The 12,874-nt window shown below is 38.6% G+C and overlaps 1 pseudogene; it reads left to right on the top strand.

Annotated features, from left to right (window-relative positions):
- The first annotated feature begins 1,068 nt into the window (after positions 1-1,068).
- LOC133074528 (bifunctional 3'-phosphoadenosine 5'-phosphosulfate synthase 1-like) lies at positions 1,069-5,902 on the top strand (annotated as a pseudogene).
- Positions 5,903-12,874: the final 6,972 nt, after the last annotated feature.

Raw genomic sequence — 12,874 nt, 5'->3', positions numbered from 1 at the left:
ATTTGTCTAAAAAAAAAAATATATATATATATATAAACCTTAATTTAAAAATGACTCATTGCTAAAACATGAAACCCATCATGAGCCTTCAGCAAGTTGAGAATATTTTTGCTGGTGGAGGATGTGCAATATTGTGAGCATTACCAAAATGTGACAGAGACATGAAGCGAGCAAATACTTTTGGAAAAACAACACCCATAGACTTGCTAGACACAGGGTTGTCACAGACTGTTAATATCTAAAAACTGTAATACAGTGAAACAAGGTGTGTCTGTATTCATTCAATATAATAGTACACAGCAATGAGATGAACAAATTGTAAGTACCAGGATAAATTTACAAACATAAAATTGAACAACAGACGCCAAGAACATATTCCATATGATTTCATTTGTGTGAAATTCAGAAGACACTTAAAATAATAGTGTTTAGGAATACAAGTTTAAGGAAGCATTTACCATACAAGGCATGATAATGATTACCTTTTCGGGATAGTAATTAAAAGGTAGTACTGTTACCAAACTTGCAAAAATAAAAATATCATATGGAAATACTGTAAACAATTGTATGCCAACAAATTAGACAGTTTAGAGGGGAAAATTCCTAGAAATACAAGTTATCAAAACTGACTCAAGAAAAAAAATAGAAAATTTGAGTAGACCTATAACAAAAAGAATGAAATAGTAATTTAAAGACTTCCCACAAAGCAAAGCTCAGAATTAGACAACTTGACAGGTGAATTTTATCAAAGACTTAAACAGGAATTAATAGCAACCCTTCACAAACTTTTCCAAAAAATAAAGGGAGAAGGAACTCATTCTATTGGGTCAGTGTTACCCAGATACCAAAATCAGTCAAAGATATCAAAAGAAAAGAAAAGTCCCATGTCCCACGTGCTTCCCTCATCCACATCAAAAGTGCAGCCAACAGATCACACAACTAGAATCTAGAGCACAAAGTGCAGAAGTCAGAGCATACTTTCTGGCTCTGCCCTGCCCCCACAGACCTCCCCTCTTCCTTCTACAGTCTAGGGGCTGAGAACCCTTGCACCCTGTACTCTCTACAGCCATGGAGAACCTCTACTACCTTGGGAACCTGTATAAGAAAGCCATATTGAGCAATAACATGCAGAACTGGGAGAGGCAGAGGGCAAATAAAGACACCTATCAAGCTCACTATGTTGACAGAAACAAGGGCCAGGTGGTAGAAACCAGAGGAGGCTTTTGTGGTTGCAGAGTTTCACTGACAGGTTTATCTGGAGCATGAAAGACCACAGTGGGTAAGGTTTTGGCTTGCCAGGATATCATGCTACACTTTGGATGGTGACAACATTCATCAAGGTCTCAATAAAAACCTTGGCTTTAGTCTTGAACAGAGATGAGAATGTTTGATGAGTTGCAGAAGTTACTAAGCTATTTACAGGTGCTGGCTTAGTATGCATCACATGTTTTATATTACCTTATTCTCGAGATCTTGGGCTCCAAAATCACTGCACATTGTGACTGCAGTCACGAAATTAAAAGACACTTGCTCCTTGGAAGGAAAGCTATGACAAACCTAGACAGCATATTAAAAAGTAGAGACATCACTTTGCCAACAAAGATCTGTATATTCAAAGCTATGGTTTTTCCAGTAGCCATGTACCAATATGACAGTTGGGCCATACAGAAGGATGAGAGCTGAAGAATTGATACTTTTCAATTGTAGTGCTAGAGAAGACTCTAGAGTCCCTTGGACAAGAAGAAGATCAAGTAAGCCAATCCTAAAGGAAATCAACCTTCAACATTCACTAGAAGGACTGATGCTGAAGCTGAAGCTCTATACTTGGACCACCTGATGCCAAGAGCTGACTCACTGGAAAAGACCCTGATGCTGGGAAAGATTGAAGGCAAAAGGAGAAGGGGGTGGCAGCGGATTAGATGGTTATATAGCATTACCAACTCAATGGACATGGATTTGGGCGGACTTCAGAAGATAGTGAGACAGGGGAACCTGGTGAACTACAGTCCATAAGATAGCAAAGAGTCAAACACAACTTAGCAACTGAACAACGACAGCAACAATACTCAAGATCACCAAACTGCATGGCAAATTCCTGAGGGTGTGTTTGCCTTTTTTTTTTTTTTCTGAAGTATTTGTTGATGCTTTCCTGTATGTTTATGAACAGAGCTATTAAAGAACTCTAACAAAAAGCACAGGCTAGAGAATTAAAGACTTCATTGGAATCAGTCCTGAATATAAAAAACCAAAGGCCCCTGAACTGATGCTAAAAACAGACATGATAGAAATGATTGTGTGCAGTAAGAGTTATGGAACTTCTCTGGGAACAGGGTGTTGTACCTGTGACATCCTGTGTGTGCCAGAATATAAACTTCATTTGGCAAAAACATATGGACAAAAATTACAGCTTTAAAAATTAATAAAGTGGATATGCAGTGACTATAGGTTTTGGCAGAATGTTGGCCCAGCCCATTGAACGGTTTTATGAGAGAGAAGCAGAACTTGCAATGCTTTCATTTTGATTGTCTTCTGGATGGGGGTGTCATTTTAATTTGTCAGTGCCTGTAGTTCTGACAGCTACTCAAGAAGATAAATGCTGGACATCTGGACAGCATTTCCTCTGATGTAGAAGGGTCACTGTTTGGCTCTTCTTTACAATACTGAGCTTTTTTTTTTAACAGAGGAAAAAAGAGCACTGTGTTAGACAGGAAGGAACAGCATTCAGGACCACCGCTACATCAAGATTGTTTTAGAGAAAGGAGATTGGCTGATAGAAGGAGACCTTCAAGTCTTTGACCAAGTTTTTTGGAATGAATGATCTTGATCAGTATTCCACCCTTACTGAGCTAAAGCAGATGTTTAAAGACATGAATGCTGATGCTGTCTTTGTATTTAATTACAAAACCTAGTGTACAATGGACATGCTCTTTTAATGTGGGGTACTCAAAAGCAACTTCTAGAGAGGGCCTACAGAATCCTTGTCTTTCTCCTTCATCCTGTTGGTGGCTGGACAAAAGATAATAATGTTCCTTTGATGTGCCACATGAAGCAGCAAGCTGTACTGCTGGAGGAAGAAGTCATGAATCCTGAAACAACAGTCGGGGCCATTTTCTATCAAGCATGCTGGGCCAAATGTGGTCCAATAACATTGCAGAACACGATGGTTTCAAGAGTCAATGTTTATACTGTTGAATGAGACTGCAGGCATATCTCATCCAGAAAACAGGGAAGGGTCTTTAAGAGCCAACTCACTGTAGCAATTGCAGCAAGAAAAAGAAATGCAAGAAGGCAAAATGGTTGTCTGAGGAGGCCTTACAAGTAGCTGAGAAAAGAAGCGAAGCTAAAGGCAAAGGAGAAAGGGAAAGATAAACCCAACTGAATGCAAAGTTCCAAAGAATGGCAAGGAGAGATAAGAAAGCCTTCCTAAGTAAACAATGCAAAGAAATGAAGGAAACAATAGAATGGGGAAGACTAGAGATCTTTTCAAGAAAATTATAGATACCAAGGAAATATTTCATGCAAAGATGGGCACAATAATGGACAGAAATAGCAAGGACCTAACAAGCAAAAGAGAGTGAGAAAAGGTGGCAAGAATACACAGATGAACTATACAAAAAAAGGTCTTAATGACCCAGATAACCATGATAGTATGGTCACTCACCTAGAGCCAGACATGCTGGAGTGTGAAGCTAAGTGGGCCTTCGGAAGCATTACTCAAATAAAACTACTAGTAGAGGTGATGGAATTCCATCTGAGCTATTTCAAATTCTAAAAGATGATGCTGTGAAAGTGCTGCACTCAATATGCCAGCAAATTTGGAAAACTCAGCAGTGGCCACAAGACTGGAAAATATCAGTTTTCACCCCAATCCTAAAGAAGGGCAATGCCAAAGAATGTTCCAACTACTGCATAGTTGCACTAATTTCACAAGATAGCAAAGCAATGCTCAAAGTCCTTTAAGCCAAGCTTCAACAGTACATGAACCAAAAATTTCCAAATGACAGGTTGGATTTAGAAAAGGCAGAGGTACCAAAGATCAAATTGCCAACTTCCTCTGTATCATGGAAAAAGCAAGGGAATTCCAGAAAAACATCTACTCTGCTTCATTGACTACACTAAAGACTTTGTGTGGATCACAACAAACTGGAAATTTGAACAACAGAATGGGTCAAAACTGGGCAAGGAGTACATCAAGACTATATATTGTCACCCTGCTTATTTAGCTTCTATGCAGGGTACATCATGAAAACTGCTGAGCTGGATGAAGCTCAAGCTGGAATGAAGAATGACAGGAGAAATATCAATAACTTCAGATATTCAGATGCAGATGCCATCACCCTAATGGCAGAAAGTGAAGAGGCACCAAAGAGCCTCTATATGAAGGAGAAAGGAAAGTGAGAAAGCTGGCTTAAATTCAAAGATCATGGTATCTTGTTCCATCTCTTCATGGCAAAGAGATGGGAAAAAATGGAAACAGTGACACACTTTGTTTTCTTGGGCTCCAAAATCACTGGACTGCAGCCACAAAATTAAAAGATGCTTGCTCTTTGGAAGAAAAGCTATGACAAACTTATACAGCATATTAAAAAGCAGAGACATCACTTTACCAACAAAGGTCTATATAGTCAAAGCTGTGGTTTTTCCAGTAGCTATGGAAGTGAGAGTTGGACCATAAAGAAGGCTGAGGACTGAAGAACTGATGCTTTTGGGCTGTGGTGCTGGAGAAGACTCTTGAGAGTCCCTTGGACTGCAAAGAGATCAGACCAGGCAATCCTAAATGAAGTCAATCCTGAATATTCATTGGAAGGACTGATACTGAAGCTGAAGCTCAAGCTCCTATACTTTGGCAACCTGATGAGAAGAGCTGACTCACTGAAAAAGACCCTGATGTTGGGAAAGACTGAGGGCAGGAGAAGGGGACAACTGAGGATGAGATGTTTGGATAGCAACATCAACTCAATGGACATGAGTTTGAGCAAACTCCAGCAGATAGTAAAGGACAGGGGAGCCTGGCATGTTGCAGTTCATGGAATTGCAGAGTTGGATATGACTGAGCAACTGAAGAACAGCAACAATGTGGAAAATGGATTGGAGAGTACAAAGATAGGAAATTAGAATGGAAAGGAAGCAATTGCAGCAGATAAGACTCAAGATGATAAGTGTTGGACTGAAGTACTGGTAGTAATGACATAGAAACAAATTAACTTGACAATTATTTTGGAGGCAGGAATCATAGGACTTCATAATGTATCGAATGTCGGTTACTTAAAGATAAGGGAAAGGTGAGAAAAATGACTTTAAGTTTTCTGCTTAGTAAACAAGATGGACAGTGGATTCAACAACAAGAAAGAGAACACTGGAGAAGAAGTTGTTTGTAGAGGAGGGTTTGGAGAAAGATGGATCACAGTATACAACTAAATCTATTGAATTTAAGTACTAAAGATGAAATAGGCCTGTCAAGAGACATGAGATGAGTTTACGTGCAAGCAAGAAACAGAGACCGACAGAAACTGGAGGTCCTATTGAGTAAGGTGAAAAGGTTTTTTTGTTTTTGTTTTTGGTTTTTTTTCCCTAGTAGTTTGGTTCCATTTCTACAGATCTGTCTGACAATTCTCATTCTGCAATTGTATCTTTCTGTTCCTTGAAACCAAAGAATGTTTGAATAATAGTCAAGATAGTTTTCCCTCTTCAGTCTCTCAGGTCAAAATACCTACGCAGTATTTGTTGTAGAAATGTTTCCGTAACAGGTGAAAATAAAAGCCTCCAAACTCAAAATTATTCAAACAACAAAGAGTATTACCGACTTAAGAAACTGAGAAGTGAGAATAAGTCTCCATCTCACACTTCAGATGAACTCTCCAAGGACCTTCTTTCTCAGATCCTCTCTGCTCTGGCCCTCTGATGGCTGCATCCGCGCTCTGCCCTGGTAGCCCTCTGGGAGTTCGAGGTTCTGATAGTTTCAGCAGAAAGTTTGCAGCAGTTCTAGATGTCCTATCTTCATCCTCAGGGAAGCGAGAATCCTCTTACAGTAGCTGTTGTACATCAGTTTCCTTTCACTGGCCTCAACACTGATTGGATTCCCTTGTGGCTAGGTGATAAAGAACCTGCCTGACAATGTCAGAGATGTGGATTCAATCCCTGCATCAAGATCTTCTGGAGAAGGAAATGGCAACCAACTCCAGTATTCTTGCCTGGGAAATCAGCGGGCTTTAGTCATTGGGATCACAAAATAGTCAAACATAACTTAGACTAAACAACAACTACTCCAATCACTGTGACAAGATTAACAAATATACCTTATTTTGTGATGGGATTACATCCCATGCATCATACACTGACAATATCAAAATTGAAATGCATGTAATACACCTAGTGTAAGAAATATCATAGCTTAGCTTAGCATACTTTAAACAAGGTTAGAAATCATATATAAAAAATGAATGAACAGAAACTTCAATTCAATAGAGTTGGGAGACCAAAAGAGAGATCTCTTAACTTAAGATCCTAGCCAGGTACAAAAAGTAGACTTCTCCTATTTCCTGGAAAGGACTCAGCCACTAAAAAAATCAAAGACTCTTTGTTTACTATAGCCCTCCCAACTTCCTCTTTTGAAATTATAAAGATAGTGTCTCACAGTTCCTCCATACATTTTAAACTGTTGCTATCATTATATTTAGATCTGTAATCCACACAAAGTTAATTATGGTCTTTTGTTAGAGACCTTTTTTTTTTTTTTTTTTTGCTATATTAATAATAAAATGTCTGAATACTATTTAATCAATAGCCTATCTTCCACTGGTAGGCATTGGTTCCTCTGCCATATATAAGCTTTACATTCAAACACTGATCTATTTCAAGTCTCTGCTCAATTCCATTGGTGCATATATCTTTCCCAGAACAACGCATACTGCCATTATTGTTTATAGCTTTATAGCTTATACTAAGTATTTTTATATGGAAGGAGATCTCCTTGTATTGTACTTCTTCTAAATTATTGTGGATATTTTCATTTTTGGGATTTCCATATACATGTTTTATAGTCATCTTGTCAAGTTTTGTGTAGGTTAAAAAAAACAAGATTTTGATTGGAATTTTTTATTTCACTGGCTCATATATCCAGTTTTGGTAGGGGTGGAGAGGGTGAGGCTTAGATAATAACTATTGTTTCATTTTCTTTGATCACTGAAGATTAGTCAGGATTTTATTCTCCTGAATCACTATTGGTTAGTTACATTTCTCTAGAAAATTGAACATTTTGTCTTAAGTTTTCAAACTTAATGACATAAGATCTTTTTAAAAATATCTTCTCTTTCTGTTTACATGGTTATGACTTTTTCTCTGCTCATGTGTTTCTTTGATGGATTCTCTCTCTTTTTTTCTTGCTCAATCTTGCCAGAAGGTGTCTATTTTATTAGATTTTTCAAAAAATGAGTGTTTGGCTCTGTGGATCCTCTCTATTTTATCTTTGTTTCTATTCAATTAATTTCTCCTCTTATTATTTCATTCTTCCAACTTCCTTTCATTTTATTCTACTGTTCTTTTTCTAACTGCTTTGAGTTGAATAGTTAAGTCATCAGTTTTCAAACTTTATAAATAATAAGAATGTTGAAGGCAGGAGGAGAAAGGAGCAGCAAATCATGCGATCATTGAATGGCATCACTGACTCAATAGATATGAGTCTGAGCAAATTCCAGGGGATGGTGAAGGACAGGGAAGCCTGGCGTACTTCAGTTCATGGGGTCACAAAGAGTTGGACACAACTTACAACTGAACAACAACAACAAATAAGAGTGTTAAAATTATTTTAAGTAATGTTTTTCCTACATCTCCTAACTTTTAGATATTTTCATCAATTTTTAATTCTAAATATTTTCTAATGTTCATCATTATTCCTGTTTAGAACCAAAAATTATTTGAAAGGGTCTTTTATTATATTTTTCAAGTTCAGTTCAGTTCAGTCACTCAATCGTGTCTGACTCTTTGTGACCCCATGAACCACAGCACGCCAGGCCTCCCTGTCCATCATCATCTCCCGGAGTCCACCCAAACTCATGACCATTGAGTCGGTGATGCCATCCAACCATCTCATCCTCTGTCATCCCCTTCTCCTCCTACCCTCAATCTTTCCCAGCATCAGGGTCTTTTCAAACGAGTCAGCTCTTCACATCGGGTGGCCAAAGTATTGGAGTTTCAGCTTCAACATCAGTCCTTCCAATGAACACCCAGGACTGATCTCCTTTAGGATGGACTGGTTGGGTCTCTTTGCAGTCCAAGGGACTCTCAAGAGTCTTCTCCAACACCACAGTTAAAAAGCATCAATTCTTCGGCACTCAGCTTTCTTTATAGTCCAAATCTTACATTCATACATGACCACTGGAAAAGCCCTAGCCTTGACTAAGATGGACCTTTGTTGACAAAGTAATGTCTCTGCTTTTTAATATGCTGTCTAGGTTGGTCATAACTTTCCTTCCAAGGAGTAAGTGTCTTTTAATTTCATGGCTGCAATCACCATCTGCAGTGATTTTGGAGCCCAGAAAAATAAAGTCAGCCACTGTTTCCAATGTTTCCCCAATCTATTTGCCATGAAGTGATGGGACCGGATGCTATGATGCTAGTTTTCTGAATGTTGAGCTTTAAGCCAACTTTTTCACTCTCTTCTTTCACTTTCATCAAGAGGCTCTTTAGTTCTTCTTCACTTTCTGCCATAAGGGTGGTGTCATCTCATATCTGAGGTTACTGATATTTCTCCCAGCAATCTTGATTCCAGCTTGTGCTTCATCCAGCCCAGCGTTTCTCATGATGTACTCTGCATATAAGTTAAATAAGCAGGGGGACAATATACAGCCTTGACCTACTCCTTTTCTTACTTGGAACCAGTCTGTTGTTCCATGCCCAGTTCTAATTGTTGCTTCCTGACCTGCATACAGGTTTCTCAAGAGGTAGGTCAGGTGGTCTGGAACTCCTATCTGTTTCAGAATTTTCCACAGTTTATTGTGATCCACACAGTCGAAGGCTTTGGCATAGCCAATAAAGCAGAAATAGGTATTTTTCTGGAACTCTCTTGCTTTTTTCAATGATCCAGTGGCTATTGATCTCTGGTTCCTCTGCCTTTTCTAAAACCAGCTTGAACATCTGGAAGTTCACATTTCATGTATTGCTGAAGCCTGGCTTGGAGAATTTTGAGCATTACTTTGCTAGCGTGTGAAATGAGTACAATTTTGTGGTAGTTTGAGCATTCTTTCGGATTGCCTTTCTTAGGGATTGGAATGAAAACGGACCTTTTCCAGTCCTGTGGCCACTGCTGCATTTCCCAAATTTGCTGGCATATTGAGTGCAGCACTTTCATAGCATCATCTTTCAGGATTTGAAATAGCTCAACTGGAATTCCATCACATCCACTAGCTTTCTTTGCAGTGATGCTTCCTAAGGCCCACTTGAGTCCACATTCCAAGATGTCTGGCTCCTGGTGAGTTATCAAACCATTGTGATTATCTGGGTCGTGAAGATCTTTTTTGTACAGTTCTTCTGTGTATTCTTGCCACCTCTTCTTAGGTCTTAGGTCCATACCATTTCTGTCTTTTATTGAGCCCATCTTTGCATGAAATGTTCCCTTGCTATCTCTAATTTTCTTGAAGAGATCTCTAGTTTTTCCCATTCTATTATTTTCCTCTATTTCTTTGCACTGATCGCTGAGGAAGGCTTTCTTATCTCTTTTTGCTATTCTTTGGAACTCTGCATTCAAATGGGTATATCTTTCCTTTTCTCCTTTGCTTTTCACTTCCCTTCTTTTCACAGCTATTTGTAAGGCCTCCTCAGACAGCCATTTTGCTTTTTTGCATTTCTTTTTCTTGGGGATGGTCTTGATTCCTGTCTCCTGTACAATGCCATGAACCTCCATCCAAATTAGCATTCTAATGGTTTTTAAAGTAAATACACTTTATACAGAAAAGATCACCTGTTTGACAATGATTCTTTGATTTTTTTTCAAGAGCCTGCTTAATTATGTAGAATGCAGAAATTTCTTATTAATGTTCTGTGCATAGTTTTGAAAAATGTACACTCTCTAATTGTGGCATATAGGGCTGCTACTCAGTCCAAGCTTGTATTGCTCAGCAAACAACAGGTCAATAAATGGAGAGATGAGTTGTTGGGTCAAGAAATTACAACCTTATTCAGAAACCCAGCAAACCAAGAAGATGGTAGACTGGTGTCCCAAAGAACCATCTTGCTGAAGTTTGTATGCTAGTTTCTTTCATAGAACAGAGTGGGGAGATGGGGATGTAACATAAAAAAGGCAATAAGTCATTGCAAACATTTCTTGGTTTTACCCAGACACTGGAAGAGATATGTAATTGCTTCTTTCCTACAGCCATTCATATGTGGGCCTGGTCAGGATGTTTCTTGTGAGATGAACAGAGGTATTTTAGTTCAGGCATGGGAGGCAGGGTTCCTAGAGATGGGCTTGTATGTATACTTTGTATAAGCCACATCCCTTTAGTGATTAATTTGTAGTAAAGCAATAGAATACAAAAGTTAAGGTAAAAGAAATAAATTTAATATGGACTCAGATTTGTCCCTCCCTTTTACAGAGCTGTAGATATTCTCATTACGTCAGACTTGCTAATTTTGTTGTTCAAATCCTCAATGTTTCTGTCTGCTGTCTCTATCAAACATTATAAGAGTTTAAAACTTCCTATTATGAATGTTCATGTATGAATTTCTCTTTAAAATTCTGTCAGTTTTGCTATATATGCGTTAAAATATATATAAATATTACAGAATTGGGAGCTTATAAATTTAGATTTTTCTCTTTCTGTAAGAATATTACTTATTATTAAACATTAACATTCTTTATCTCCCAAACATATTTTTACTTTGAATTCAATTTTGTCTAATAAAGAGAGAGAGAGGTGGATATATTTACATATCTATGCCAGATTACTTTGTTCAGCATTTGCCTAATATTTATCCTTTAATTTTTCATTATTATATATCTAAAATGTTTAAGGTTGTGTTTTGAAAAAAGTATATATAGAGAGAGATTTTGTTATTTATCCTAATTTGAAAACATTCTTATTTTGACTTGTATATTTACTCTACTGACATTTATTGTGATCACTAGTATATTTTGAATTAGTTCTTCTATTTTGTATTTATTCTGCTTTTTTTTGCATCATTTTATTTTTTACCATTCCTGCTTGCTTTTGAATCCATCAGGAATTTTTACATACTATTTTCCTCCACCAATGGTGAGAAAGTTGTAAGCATTTAGGTAAGATAAAACTATCTTTTGTAACTAGTCCTCATGTATAATATTAGTGGCTTTATACAGCGCTGCTTAGGGCTTCCCTGGTGGCTCAGAGGTTAAAGCGTCTGCCTGCAGTGCGGGAGACCTGGATTCGATCCCTGGGTCGGGAAGATCCCCTGGAGAAGGACATGGCAACCCACTTCAGTACTCTTGCCTGGAGAATCCATGGACGGAGGAGCCTGGTGGGCTACAGTCCATGGGGTTGCAAAGAGTTGGACACGACTGAGCGACTTCACTTTCACTTTCACAACACTGCTTATGGGCTTCCCAGGTGATGCTAGTGGTAAAGAATCTGCCCACAGGAAATATAAGAGATGCAGATTCAATCCCTGGGTGGGGAAGATTCCCTGGAAGAGCATATGGCAACCCACTCCATTATTCTTGCCTGGAGAATCACATGGACAGAGGAGCATGGAGGGTTACAGTCCATAGCGTCGCAAAGATTCAGGCATGACTAAAGCGAATTAACATGCACGCATGCAAAACTTACCAGGAGCTGGAGCCAATAATTGGTAGGAACAATGGATCAGTTGCTGAAGGCTGAGAGTGGACTAGCTTCAGGCTTAAAACTCCGAAAGGGCCTATCATAGGGAGGCCCCTGCACTTTCATGAGTTCCAGTTCCAAGAGCTCATATCTGAGGAAAAATTCCCTCTTGTTCTAGAAAGAGGAAGAGAAAAGTAGCAATGTTGAAATACACTCAGAGCCTTCTGTTCTGCATAACAAAACTCTGCCCTCAAGGGAAACTACCATACCAGGAATAAACAGGGATCTATTTTCGAAGAAGACATAACAATCAGTCATGTGGGTGTGCATGTATTGTGAAGGTGTGCACCTACTAATATGTGTGTGTACATATGTTTATATGCATATATGTATACATAATGCATCAATATTTATCAGTCTTGGCATATGTAACATACTATTGCAAGATGTTAGTAGTAAAGGAAACTGGAATGAAAGTGGGGAAGAGTAGTGTACATGGGACCTGTGTATGCTCTGCTCAATTTTTCTGTAAACCTAAAAGTGTTATAAATATAAATCTATTTTTAAAAAGGAAGAAAAAAAAAAAAAAATGGGGCTTGCCTGATTGCTCAGTGGTAAAGAATTCATCTGCCAATGCAGAAGACATGGGTCCAGTCCCTGATTCAGGAAGATCCCACATGCCATGGAGCAACTAGGCCTGTGCTCATGCTCACTGTGGTACTGAGCCCATGCTCTGGGGCCCAGGAGCAAACAGCTGAGCCCACATGCCGCAACTGCTGAAGCCCAAGCACCCTATAGCCCACGCACCACAAGAGAAGCCACTGCAATGGGAGGCCAAGAACCACAACTAGAGAGTAGTCCCTACTCACACAACTAGAAAAAAGCCTGAGCGTTAACCAAGACTCAGCACAGCCAAAAACAGATGAATAAATAAATAAAATTCTCTTTTAAACTGTTTTAAAAAAATTCTTAGCTCTCAGAACTTACAAAATCAGGCTACAGGCTGTATTTAGACGGCAGGCCTTAATTTCTTAATCCTTGGTTTAAAAAACCTTCATTCTGGGGTCTATTTCCATCTTCTT

This window comes from Dama dama, chromosome 20 (assembly GCF_033118175.1).
Source record: "Dama dama isolate Ldn47 chromosome 20, ASM3311817v1, whole genome shotgun sequence".
Taxonomy (NCBI): Eukaryota; Metazoa; Chordata; class Mammalia; order Artiodactyla; family Cervidae; genus Dama; species Dama dama.
This window is presented reverse-complemented; position numbering and strand designations above follow the sequence as displayed.